Genomic DNA, 13,413 nt, shown 5'->3' on the forward strand with positions numbered 1-13,413 from the left:
GGAGTAGAGGATGACACCAAGGTTGTCAGCGATAGGACAGGGTTTGGGAGGGAAGATAAGTAGTTCAGTCTTGGACATGTTGAGTTTTAGGCAGGCCGACATCCAAATTGTCTCAGGTCCCATGCCTTGAGCATTTTCCATAGTACGAGATTGCGGGAAATGTGGGTGTGGCCAGAGGGAAAGAACCCTTGGCCATTATGAGTCGGGTATTTTTAAGGAAAAAGTGCCACTATAAAATTACAGTAAATTGCCTTTTCAGGCTATGTCAAACTGGTTTGCAGAAGGCGAGATCCTGGTCTTCCCACACAGATGTCTTTCATGTGTTGTTTGAACCCAGAAATGAAACCTGCATTTGATATGCCTGTTACAGTGACCTATTCAAAAGATGTCAAGGTAACCTGCCAAAAGGATGTGTCCACAAGTGCGAGCCCTGAAGGTTACCAGGCACCCCAACTAACCCGAGTTAACTTTATGGGATTGAAACTCATTACCCAGTACACAGCCATAATTTTTCCCAAGGAGCTGATGGGACCAAAGAAGACTGCATAACTACAGAAATCTAGACAAGTAAGTCAGATCCCCATTCGGAGAGGGTGCAGCTGAAGCCACTGGGCTTTCGTCACATGTCTTCAGTTCCCACGTGCTCCCTTCTGCACTCTACTGTATTTGCTGCACTAGTGGGAGTTGTCTTAAAGAGGTTTGGGGGGCAGTGCTGTCTGTGTAGGGGCAACAGCTATGATAAATATGTATGAAGGAAGCTCTGGTGAGAGACTGGAGTCAGTCAGTCAGTGGTATTTATTCAGAGTCAGTCATACTTATTGAGTCAGTCAATCATATTTATAATAATAATGGTAATTGTAATAACTTAGATTAGCGTATTTTGGATACATAATCAGGAGGATTATTTCTCTGGAGAAGACATTAATGCTAGGAAAACTTCAGGGAAAAAGTGAAAGAGGCAGACCCGCAGCTAGAAACCATAATAACGACTATGGGAGAAACGTTAACTTGGTTATGAATTGTGGCAGAAGACATGACGTTCTGGAGAAAATATATCCATAGAGTTGCTATGAATCAGAAATGGCTCGACCGTACTTGGTAACAATAATAAAAAAATTTAAGTGCTTACTATGTGCCGACTTCACGAATTGACAGCTGTGTGACTTTGAGCAAGTCACTTAACTTCTCTGTGCCTCAGTTACCTCATCTGTAAAGTGGGGATGAAGACTGTGAGCCCCACATGGGGCAACCTGATCACCTTGTAATATCCCCAGCGTTTAGAACAGTGCTTTGCACATAGCAAGCACTTAATAAATGCCATAAAAATGTGCCAAGCACTGTTCTAAGTGCTGAGGTAGGAGTTGGACAGAGTCTCTGTTCCACATGGGCCTCACAGTCTTAATCCCCATTTTACAGATGAGGTAACTGAGGCACAGATAAGTGAAGTGATTTGCCCCAGGTCAAACAGCAGACAGGTAGTGGGGCCAGGATTGGAACCCAGGCCTTTCTGACTCTCAGGCCCGTGCTCTTTCCACTAGATGCTGCTGCTTCTCACTTTGATTCAGTTGTCAATAGTATTTATTGAGTCAGTCAGTCATACAGAGGACTGTACTAAGTGCTTGGGAGAGTACAATAATGATAATAATAATAATGGTATTTGTTAAGCACTTACTATGTGCAAAGCACTGTTCTAAGTGCTGGGGAGGTTACAAGGTGATCAGGTTGTCCCACGGGGGGCTCACAGTTTTAATCCCCATTTTACAGATGAGGTAACTGAGGCCCAGAGAAGTTACGTGACATGTCCAAAGTCACACAGCTCACCGGTGGTGGAGCCAGAATTTGAACCCATGACCTCTGACTCCAAAGGCCGTACTCTTTCACTGAGCCACGATGCTTCTCCAATGTAACAATATAACAAACACATTCCCTGCCAAATCTGGCAAGGGGTTGTGGTTTAGAGAAACTGAAAGAACAAGGAGCACTTTAATGCTTTTGGTGGCTCCAGATCCCAGCTTTGGCTGAAGATAACAGTGTCCAATCAATGCCCTGCCTGACCCCCAATAATGCTGGCCCAGCCTGAAGCAGAGAAGCAGCATGGTTTAGTGGATACAGCAGGGGCCTGGGAGGCAAAAGGACCTGGTTTCTAATCCCAGCTCGCCACTCACCATATTTCTGTTGTGGGACCTTGGGTAAATCACTTCATTTCTTTGGGCCTCAGTTACCTCATCTGGAAAATGAGAATTAAGAGGGTGTGCTCCATATAAAACAGGGACTGTGTCCAACCTGATTAACTTGTATCTACAGATACAAATGCTTGAACAGTCATATAATAAGTGCTTAACAAGTACCATAATAATTATTATTATTATAATTGTTAGCTGGGCACAGTGTTAGTGGTGCCAGAGTGGAAGAGCCGGCCTTCATGAACTTCTGACCCCACTTGGCTGGTGCCCTAATGGGAGATTGGGAGCTGTCAATCGCCATTCTGGTTTGGTTGGCTCAGTCTGGCCTGGCATGGCTCTGGAGACTCCTGTGACACCAGGGGCTTTTCTGAGTTCATAGAAGGGCCTGCATTGAGGCTGAAGAAGCAATTTTCTGCTACAGTTTATGGGATTCAAAATGAAATTAAAGTTCTTCTGTTGGGATGGCATTTTGTTCCACTCTCTCCACCGTTTAGTTTGAAAGGACTACCTCCTAAAGAGTTTTTAACTTATTTGGAGTTTGTTTTTTTAATGGAAACATAGGCAGATAGGGAAGAGAACCAAGGGGTTGCAAATCTGAATAAAAGAAAAAAAAATGGGAAAAGTAAAATGATAACCCAAACAGATGGGCAGTAATAATAATAATAGTAATAGTGGTATTTGTTAAGTGCTTACTATGTGCCAGGCACTGTACTAAGCGCCGGGGTGGATAACAAGCAAATCGGGTTGGACTTAGTCCCTGTCCCACATGGGGCTCACAGTCTTAATCCCCATTTTGCAGATGAGGTAACTGAGGCACGGAGAAATGAAGTAACCTGCCTAAGGCCACACAGCAGACAAGTGGTGGAGCTGGGATTAGAACCTGTCACCGTCTGAGTCCCAGACCCCTGCTCTATCCACTATATCATGCTGCTTCTGTAGGGGTCCTGAAACTTGCAAGAGGGAAGCCAGTCCTTTCCTCCAGAGGGAATGTTGTCCTGGGGCAGAGAAGACTGAAGGTGGCCTCTTATAACAATAAATACAAAAATGAATGTTGACATAGAGAGCCCAGCTGTATTCTTAAAATAATTACATGCACTGATGGAAATGATAATGCTTTTTTGGAAATTCCCTTCTTTCTGCCAGTCATACTTTGTTTTATTGTTTTTAACAGACATGAGTCAAATTATCAATGTCCAGGCTGTGAATGTCACTGTGTCAGAAGTGAGCCTAACCTGGGAAAGCAAAGATAACTCTTCATCTGCCTACACCTACAGAATCCTTGTTGAGTACAGTAATGATACTTCATTTCATGCATCATACAACTTGAGAAGAGCTGTCATCACTGGACTGAATTCTGGCATCTTGTAAAAGTTCACTGTGTACCCACAAAGATAGGGTTTTCCTGAAGTCCTACCAAACTTTACAGAAGCTTATACAGGTGACTTCGTCGAGACATAATCATACTGAATATCATCTGTTGGTGCTAATTATTGAGTTCCAGCTCTGTATTAGAAGCAGAATAGAGAGCTTCTGGCCTGGTGAACAGATGGTGAGGGGAGTGTTTAGTGGAGCATAGCTGCTAGCAACAGAATTTTTGGGACATCTTCTAGCTTGCAATTTGTGGCCTTTGTGTTTCTTGCTGTGTGTGTGTGTGTGTGTGTGTGTGTGTGTGTGTGTGTGTGTGAGAGTATATGCATGGTGTTTCTGGGATGGAGGGGACGTGGAGGGACATGAGGTGGTATTTCATCACAGAACGATTTGCATTCCAAAGAAAAGTAGTTCCCCTAAATGATAGCTTCTCTTCTGAAGAAATGGAATCTGTTCCCCCATCCTTTCATTATTTGGGTGTGGAGCGGGGGAGTCGTTTTCAATGAATTAAGTTTAGAAATGATAGTGATTAAATAGCTTTGTATCAAGAGAAACTGTGTTTTCTCTGGCAGTTGGGCAGGAACGACAGTGCTAATAATAGTGGTAGTAGTACTATTATGTTTGAAGTGTCTACTATATGCAGAGCGCTGTACTGTTGTACTAAGAGCTGGGAAAGAAGTCCCTGGAAGAGGAATGTGAGAGGAGCATTGAAATTTTCCCAAAGGTTCTGGTTTAGGTGGGTTCAGCTTTCTTCAGGTTGGAAGTGTTAGGATTAAGTGTTAGGATCAAATGATCAAAACTCCTCCCCTAGAAAATCTGGGACAATCTGATGTCCAGAGTGGCACTGTCTGTACAAATTTAACTTCTGAACTCTGAACATAGTTTATTGAACTGAAAATATTCGGAGGACCAGTCTGTTTTCAATATGGGAAGCATTGTAGGGTTCTGAATAAATGCCTTTCTTTTTTCCTAACAGCTCCCCAGCCAGTTTCTGACGTTCAAGGGACAAACATCAGCACAACAGAAATTGGATTAGCTTGGACCAGCAGTGATTTTACATCTTTTAGAATACTTACTACAGAACCTACACCTCCTAGGAATGAAACATTTACAACAAGAAAGTGCTGTGATGAGAGAATTAGAACCCAGTACCATTTATACCTTTGAACTCTTTCCACAAATAGCAGGTACAACCAAAGGAGCCTCTGAAAGAATAAGCACCACTACCAGTAAGTTGCTGAATGTAAGGAATGTTTTCTTGTGACAGAAGCCCGTGGTGAATTCAGTTCAATATTCTGTGTCTGTCAGTGTCATAAAGACATGGCTCTTTACTTGACATCCACCCTCTTTGTAAAGGATATATTTCCCCCACTAGACTGAAAGCTTACTGTGGGCAGGGAACGTGTATACTAACTCTGTTACATTTAGTCTAGTACTCTGTTTTTTTCCCAGCTGAAAAACCCAGCCTGGGCTTATGGCACACATCTCTATTAAAACTCTTCTGAAGCCTCCTAACTTCGCTAACATTTCAATCTACTGGTCCTTTTTAAAAATCATAATAATCCATATAGATGCCAGCCATTTTTTTTTCTATTTTGAATCTTTTGTTTTCCTGCTGCTCCACCTGCTGATATACCTGCCACCTGTTGGGTAGAGAAAAGCATCAGCTTTTAAAGGGAATAGACATTTACTGAGCATTTGTTAGAACACATGTCAGTCACATGGAAATTTTATATTAAAATCTGATCTTTTGACAAATATAGGCCCCAGATTGGGTACAGGTACCCCTGCTCCAACAATGTAGTTGCAGATCTGTAAATTCCTGTGTGGTGTGAAAACTGGTTGGAAAATAATTGAAATTGCAAATACCTTTTTCTAATTTTAATGGTATTTTTTGAGCATCTACCATGTGTCAAGCACTGTTTTAAGTATTGGGGTAGATGCAGGTTTATCATGTTGGACACAGCCCTACCCACTTGGGGCTCACAGTCTAAGTTGGAGGGAGGAAGATGTAATCCACATTTCACAGATGAGACAACTGAGGGACAGAGAGGTTAAGTAACTTGTCCAAGGTCACACAGCAAACAGTTGACAGAGTTACAATTAGAACCCAGGTCCTCTGACACCTAGGCCTGTGTTCCTTCCAAAAGGCCACACTGCTTCTTAGTGTAGTGCCTCACACATAGTAATCACTTAATAAATGCCATTATTATTATTTTTATTATTATTATTATTATCACCACTTTGGGTGAAATTCAAGAAAGTTATGAAAGGGAAGTCTTAAAAAGTCCATTACAAGCTTTGAAAGATGACAACAAAGTGGCTCTTGTGCTTCTTGTTTCTCTGCTATCTCTTCCTGAAATTTAAGAGTGGTCATTAGCATCTTGTGGGAATTTGTACTGCTTAAAAATCACTTTCTAGTGTAGAGTGAATTTTAAATCATGCATGTTCTCACCATGATGTAGAACACTTTTAAGCAGAGAAAATTACTCCTGCAGCACTGGTCTATCTGGATAGAATGTGAAGCGACATCAGAAGAACTGATTACTCAACATGTATATATGGTGTCGATTACATGGGTCAAGGTACATGCATGATAACACAAGTTTTCTTTAACGTGGGTTCATCAATACCATGTTAGTTGCTAATGAATGATTGAATCAATCAATGGTATTTATTGAGCGCTTACCATTTGCAGAGCACAGTATGAAGTTCTTGGGCAAGTACAAAATAAAACTGATAGACACAGAACCTGCCCAAAAGGAGTTCACAGTCTAGCAGGGCACTGAGGCTTTCCCAGTGATACTATCATTTGCTTGCAGCATTACTCCTGGCAGATAATAATATTCATGTTACTTAGTAAGCACTTATTATGTCCCAAGCACTGTAGTAAGCAAATAATCACAAATAGTCTGATCAGACATAGTGAATAGGGAGATGCTCAGTGTATTATAATTCACAGCTGTATTTTGGAAACTCTGTTCTTTCCCAGTCACAAAAAAGAAAACATATGTTATAACAAAAATGACTGTAAGGTCCAGTACATTCATTTCATGAACGATACTTGTCAGTGAGTCATCTATTATCATCTGTAGGTAATTAGGATGGGTTAATACTTGGAAAGAGGTGATGAAATGCACTAAAAATTTTGTGATTCCTAGGAACATCTTTTGAAAGTAGAGAAATTCAAATGCTTGGGAACCTTTAATGAGACAGGAGAGAGATCACTGTGGATGATCCTTTGTCACTTGAAGTAATGTTATTGATCCCTGAGGTTGTGCCAAAAAAATGCATGTATTCTGCAATAGACTGGAAATAGAGCATAATCTGAAATCTTTATCTCAAATTGAGTTTTCCCAAAGTGGATTATTCGTGAGAATGAAAAATGCTAAAGTTAGGAGCCATTCAAGAATGAATTTTATGGTTTGGTTATAATACATATAAAATGTGCCTGTAAATGTAACAGAGAAGAGGAGAGGGACTGTGGGAGTTAACCTGAGGAGAAAGAAAAGGAAGAATTTACCATTATTATTATTATTTGTTAAGTGCTTACTATGTGTCAGTCACTGTTCTAAGCACTGGGGTAGATACAAGGTAATCAAGTTGTCCCACGTGGCGGTCACAGTCTCAATGCCCATTTTAAAGATGAGGTAACTGAGGCATAGAGAAGTTAAGTGGCTTGCCCAAGGTCACTCAGGAGACGAGTGGCTGATCTGGGATTAGAATCCACGCCCTCTGACTCTCAAGCCCGGGCTTTGTCCACGAAGCCATGCTGCTTCTCTAACTTCTACTTTTAACTTTAACTCTACCATGAAGTCGACCCAACTGCAAACCTTATGAGAAAAGTTTATAAAATAGTGTTTAAATGAAGAATTTTAGAAGCTTCTGACAAGAAAACTAATAATAATAATAATAATAACATTAATAATTATGATATTTGTTAAGTACCTTCCTACATACCATGCACTATATTAAGGGCTAGGGTAAATAAAAATAACCAGGTTGGACTTGGTCCCAGTCTTACATGGGGCTCACAGTCTAAGTAGGAGGGAGAGCAAATATTGAAACCACATTTTACATATGAGGAAAGTGAGGCACAGAGAATGGCTTGCCCAAGATCACATAGGTAAATAACAGAGCTGGGATTAGAACCCAGTTCCTCTGATTTCCAGTACTGCTCTTTCCACTAGGCTAGGCCGCTTCTCTGCAAATCTAATTCATTCATTCATTCATTCAATCATATTTATTGAGTGCTTACTGTGTGCAGAGCACTGTACTAAGCGCTTGGGAAGTACAAATTAGCAACATAAAGATAGGGGGCCCTAACCATCAATGGGCTCACAGTCTAGAAGGGGGAGATAGACAACAAAACAAAACAAATAGACCATCAGAGTAAATAGAATTAGAGTTACATATACAGCATTAATAAAATGAATAGAGTAATAAATATGTACAAATATACACAAGTGCTGTGGGCAGGGGAAGGGGGTAGGGCAAAGGGAGGGAGGATGGGGGATGAGGAGGGTAGGAGGAGGAGAGGAAAAGGAGGGCTCAGTCTGGGAAGGCCTCATGGAGGAGGTGAGCTCTTGGGCTTTGAAGGGAGGAAGAGAGTTAGCTAGTTTGGAGGATGTGTGGAAGGAGGGCATTCCAGGCTGGAGGTAAGATGTGGGCCAAGGGTCGACGGGGGGACAGATGAGAAGAAGGCACAGTAAGGAGGTTAGTGGCAGAGGAGCAGAGTATGTGGGATGGGCTGTAGAAGGAGAGAAGGGAGGTGAGGTAGGAGGGGGCGAGGTGATGGAGAACTCTGAAGCCAAGAGTGAGAAGTTTCTGTTTGATTCAAAGGTTGATAGGCAACCAATGGAGATTTTTGAGGAAGGGAGTGACATGCCCAGAACCTTTCTGTAGAAAGACAATCCGGGCAGCGGAGTGAAGTATAGACTGAAGCGGTAGAGACAAGAGGATGGGAGATCAGAAAGGAGGCTGATGCAGTAATCCAGTTACCTTAGATGAAAAATTAACTGCTGCTAAGAAGGCTTACTTGGACACCAGCAGGATGGTCAAATACTTAGCAAAGTGCTCTGCACACAGTAAATTCTCAGTAAATATGACTGATTGATTGATGGGCTAGTGAAAAGAGGATTTGACTCCATGTCAGGAGTACCAGATTCTGCTTTCTATTCTGTCACTAATTAGCTGGGCAAAATTGTAAACATTTTGACTTGAATTTTCATCATTTATTAATGGCTGGCCTTTTCAACTTTCCATTGATTAGGACCAAAGCGAGATAGTAGATCTGAAAATGTTTAATTTACAGGAGTAAAATAGCTAGAGATATACATAATGATACACTCTCATCGTCTTGGGGGCAAAATATCATACTTTATTCTCTAACATTGAAAGTGAAGTGGATTCAGTAGTTTTCTAAGCCTCCCCATGGGATTAGGGTCTGCTAAACCCCTCATGGCACGTGTATGTAACTTTATATGCATATGAAGTTACTACCTGATAATTTATTTTAGTATCTAGTCCCCCATAAGATTGTGAGACCTCAAAGTACCTTGAGGACTGGGTTCATGTCTACTAACTTTATTATTCACTCTTACTTTTGATTTGTCTGTTTTTCTTTTTTTAAGGAACACCATTTTATTTACAATATCACCATGTGGATGCTGTGTATTGCTTCCAACTTTTCCTGAATAGACATTAGAATAGTATTGGACATATAATTTTTTTATCATCACATTTTTTTCCCTTTATTGATGTGCATGCTTCCCCTTTCTTTTAAACAGAACCCAATTCAGTGTTTGATATCCGAGTTGTAGGAGTGAATGCAACTAGAATATAATTAGCATAGAAAAACAATGAAAATGCTTCAGACACCTACCTTTAGCCCTTATCTGTGAATGGAGATGGACTTTGGAACCAGACATCCCTCTTCAAAAATGCTAGCATCACCAGGCTAAGCCCTGGTACACCCTATAACATCACAATCTTTCCAGAAGTGAAAAATCAGACAGAAGGGAGACCAAAAAATGTATTCTTGTTTCCGTCATTGTCAAGGGGGGAAAGATTATGTCGATTAGAAAAGGTTCTGTCTCTCTCGTGGAAAATGGTATTTGAATTAATGAAATTGATAAATTGCATTAATCATATTTAATGTTAGACATTTGTATTGCCGTAACTTCTGGTCAAGTCATATTGTATGGTGGCATAGGCAGACAGAACTAGCATTTACTTTAGAATTGGTGGCTAAAATACCACAATGACTTAATGTGTTCACCATTCTTTAGAGGAACTAAATATATTTTCCCAAGATTGTGAAAGTAAATCTAAAATAAATGAACTACATTTAAAAGAAAAAGGCTTTGTAGAAAATTCAAAAGCAGCTTTTCTTAAGAAGACTAATCTCTATAACTATTGTCTAAAATTTTTTTGCCCCATTCCACAGTTGTTGATCATTAATTTCTTTGTCTGGAATAATTTGGTTTGGCGGGGTGGTTTTAGTAAAGGCTCCTGTATTCACTTATACCTCACTAAGTCCTCCTGTCCTCTTCTCCCACTCCCTTCCCCATCACCCTGCCTTGCTCCCTTTATTCATCCTCCCTCCCAGCTCCACATCATTTATGTGCATACCTATAATGTATTTATATTCATGTCTGCCCCTCCCGACCCCAGATGATAAGCTTGTTGTGGGCAGGGAATGTCAGTTATATTGTACCCTCCCAAGTGCTTAGTACAGTGCTCTGCATACAGTAGTCCTTCAACAAATATGATTGACTGATTGACCGTTTCTTTTATTGACTTCTATTGAAGTTTTGAATGTTGCCACAACAGAGATGACCTTAAGATGGCAAAACCAAGACAACGCTTCTGCTGCATATACCTGTCTCATATTTTTTGTAAATAGTGAAACTGCCAGAAAGCAAACATCTAATGTGCCAAGTGTTAGGATCACAGGATCAAACCTTGGTACTTCTTATACTTTCAAATTAGTTCCAGAAGCATGTGATCACTTTACTGAGGGAGAGCCAGTCACCAGCACATCAAAATGTTCAGGTAAATGTCAGGGACCTGAAAATAAATGTTTTCTAGGGTACAACAGTGTGTTTTCTTTACCCGTTCTGTTTGTTTCCCTCTGTAATTGACATGTAGTTCTTTGCCTTTCCTTTTTCACAAACGTCACAATACAAATCAGAAAATGAAGGAAGGGAGGAGTGAGTTCTGGGCTCATTTTGGTAAAAGGTGCTACCGAACAGAAGTGTTGGGAATATGTTGTAGATGGATTACCAGTAGAGTTTGACACCTTAGAGCAGTTGGATCACTACAACAGACAATAAAATAAATTATGGATTTAACATGCTGTGGGGCTGAGGGTCGGTGAATATCAAGTGCTCAAAGGGTATGGATCCAGCTTATTGTGGGCAGGGAATGTGTCTGCCTCCTCCGTTATACTCTCTAAATCACTTATTACGGTGCTCTTGACACACAGAATAAGTGTTCAATACATATGATTGATTGATTGGTAGGTGACACAGAGGGAGAGAAGTAGGGAAAATGAGGACTTTAGTTGGGGAAGGCCTCTGGGAGGAGATGTGATTTTAATAAGGCTTTGAAAGTGGGGAAGATTGTGCTCTGTCAAATACAAAGGTGGAGAGGGTGCCACACCAGTCGGAGGACACGGGCAAGAAGTCGGTGGTAGGATACATGAAACTGAGGTACAGCAAGTAGTTTTGGAATTGGATAAGCAAAGCAGCAGGGCTGGGCTGTAGTAGCAAATCACTGAGGTGAAGTAGGAGGGGGTGAGCTGATTGAATACTCTAAGATGGATGATAAGGAGTTTCTCTTTAATGTGGAGGTGGATGGGAAACCCCTGGAGTGTCTTCAAAAGGAAAGACATGAATTCATCTTATTTCGGTCAATTAATCATATTTATTGAGCACTTGTTCTGTACAGAACAATCTACTAAGTGTTTGGGAGAGTACAATATAAAATGAATCCACCTTGTTTAAGCACTGCAACTTGCTTTCTTCTCTTCCAGACGCTGCACCCTTGACTTCATTTTGGTGTGAACCTGTGCCCAAGCAGCCTGCCCTAATTCTGAAGTGGAATTGCCCTCCTTGTACAAATACCAGTTTCAAAATGGAAGTGATCCACGGGTAATGGAGGAATGAGACCCATCTTCCATCCTGTCACTCCACAAGTGTGACAAATGTGACTCTTTTAAGTTATGCCACTTCTTACAATATCAGTGTGACAACCCAGTCCTGTGAAAACAAGAGTATTCCTAGAGAAGAAAGCTGTCTTACGGATATCACTGGTGGGTTATAAAAATTTGTAGCTGGCACTTTCAGTTTTATACAGTGATTGTGATTGAAGGTAGTGGTATCACAATGTACCCATCTTCAAATGAAGATTTCCTGATTGTCATTCATTTCATAGCTTGCAATCTGTCGGAAAATTTGGCATTATAGTAATATTTTAGTGAGGCAAGAGCTTGTGGTAGATTAGTTTGCGGAGAAAAGTCTAATTCAACATCTTGTACTTTATAGATCACCGAATATAACCTGAAAGAGAAGGGATGAGTTTTCTCGATAGTGAGACTAACAAAAATTATTTCACTGTGATTTAGGAATCTCTTGTGACAGGCAAAATCCACTTATCCCTGATATTACTGCCTTATAAACAGACACCAAACCCGAGCTACATCATTCAGAGATCAATCAGTGGTATTTATTGAGCACTTACCGTGGGCAGAGCAGTGTACTCAGTATTTAAGAAAGTTCAATACAACAGAGTTGGTAAGCACATTCCCTGCCATAACGAGCTTGCAGTTGATGCATATGGGATGATGGGTCTATCAGTAGTATTTATTGAACACGTACTGTGTGTGAAGCTCTCTACTGAGTCCTACATTGTAATCAAAAATACTATTTGACAATTAGCAAATATCCAGCATTAATGCACCCAGAAATCGGGACTTTATCAAAGTGATTCTGTATGCTCTGGGTGGGGAGGCTGTCCTGAAGCAGAGAGAGACTGGAAAAATTGCTATGCCTTCCTGGAATCTCTGAGGAGCAAGTTTATGTCCTTGCTCCTCTGAAAATACTAAATGGTGTCTTACCCTGAGGAACTTAATCTACATTTGCTTTCTTACTGGTCTAGTGGAAAGCACAAAACCTGGGAATAAGAGGACCTGGGTTCTAGAACCAGTTCTACCACCTGCCTGCTGTGTCATTTTGCATAACTAATTTCACTTCTCTGTGCCTCTGTTACTTCAGCTGTATAATTGGGATTCAATACCTATCCTGTCTTCCATTTAGACTGTGGGCCCCATGAGGCACAGGGACTGTGTCCGATCTGATTAACTTGTATCTATCCCATTGTTTGACACAGATTAGCACTCAGCAAGTACCACCACCGTCATCATCACCTTAACATTGTACAGAACTAGCCATTAGACCTAATCAGGAAGATTGTACCCCAAAAGGACAGCAGACATACAGGTGAAAAGTGTGTAATCCACAACACTGGGAATATTTCTATACTTACCCTTTGATTACATTAGAATGGCTTCATCGGGAGGCAAGTATTCTCATGTGAAACTTCATTATTTTCTATTATTAATATAGAAATGACTCTAATTTTGGCATGGATCCTCCTGAACTAGTTGGACAGCCAAATGTTATTTCCGTCAGTCACAATTCACTGAAAGTTAAGTTCAGTGGGTTTAAGGCCATGAATGGACCAATTAAAGCATACGCAGTAATCCTCACATCAGGTGAAGGTAAAGAGCTCCTCTTTGGTTAAGTTCCTTCATGCTGACCTTGTGATAGTAGCATAATTTTGCAGTCCCCTAAGATTG

At 40.8% G+C, this 13,413-nt stretch overlaps 1 pseudogene; it reads left to right on the top strand.

Moving 5' to 3' along the window:
* The first annotated feature begins 339 nt into the window (after positions 1–339).
* Positions 340–13,413, top strand: part of LOC119921316 — a 39,598-nt pseudogene continuing 26,524 nt past the window's right edge.

Source organism: Tachyglossus aculeatus (assembly GCF_015852505.1).
Source record: "Tachyglossus aculeatus isolate mTacAcu1 chromosome 12 unlocalized genomic scaffold, mTacAcu1.pri SUPER_6_unloc_2, whole genome shotgun sequence".
Taxonomy (NCBI): Eukaryota; Metazoa; Chordata; class Mammalia; order Monotremata; family Tachyglossidae; genus Tachyglossus; species Tachyglossus aculeatus.